At 48.3% G+C, this 451-nt stretch overlaps 1 protein-coding gene across 3 annotated transcripts in view; it reads left to right on the top strand.

Annotated features, from left to right (window-relative positions):
* The window catches only part of EPS8L2 (EPS8 signaling adaptor L2), a 23,100-nt gene that overhangs the window by 10,223 nt on the left and 12,426 nt on the right, over positions 1-451 (top strand). The window lies entirely within an intron of this gene.

Here is a 451-nt window from a genome sequence, read left to right as displayed (position 1 = left end):
TGCCTCCTCCCCCTCCCCCTGACCTTGGCTCCCTGCTGTTCCTTCACGCTTAGACCCAGGCTCAGACCAGGCATGTCTTGCACACACACATCCACACTCCACAATAAACTCATATTCCCAACTCACACTTACTCACAGATATATGGTTTCACACAAATACATACACTCACATGTACATTCACATTCATACACATCAATTCACACACACACACATTCAGCCTCACATACATACACTCACTCACAGACCCACAATTACACACATAATCAGATACACATTCTCACACACACACTCATCTTCAGACACATTATCAATGCACTTATTTACACACACATTCACACACTCATCCATACATACTCACTCACACACCTGAGCTCCCACAAAGGCACGACGCGACGCCCACGCCTGCCTCCTCCCCCTCCCCCTGACCTTGGCTCCCTGCTGTTCCTTCAC

The sequence above is a fragment of the Petaurus breviceps genome, unplaced genomic scaffold (assembly GCF_028583685.1).
Source record: "Petaurus breviceps papuanus isolate PSGF00001 unplaced genomic scaffold, PetGlider_PUasm1.0 90317, whole genome shotgun sequence".
In the NCBI taxonomy this organism is placed as follows: domain Eukaryota; kingdom Metazoa; phylum Chordata; class Mammalia; order Diprotodontia; family Petauridae; genus Petaurus; species Petaurus breviceps.
This window is presented reverse-complemented; position numbering and strand designations above follow the sequence as displayed.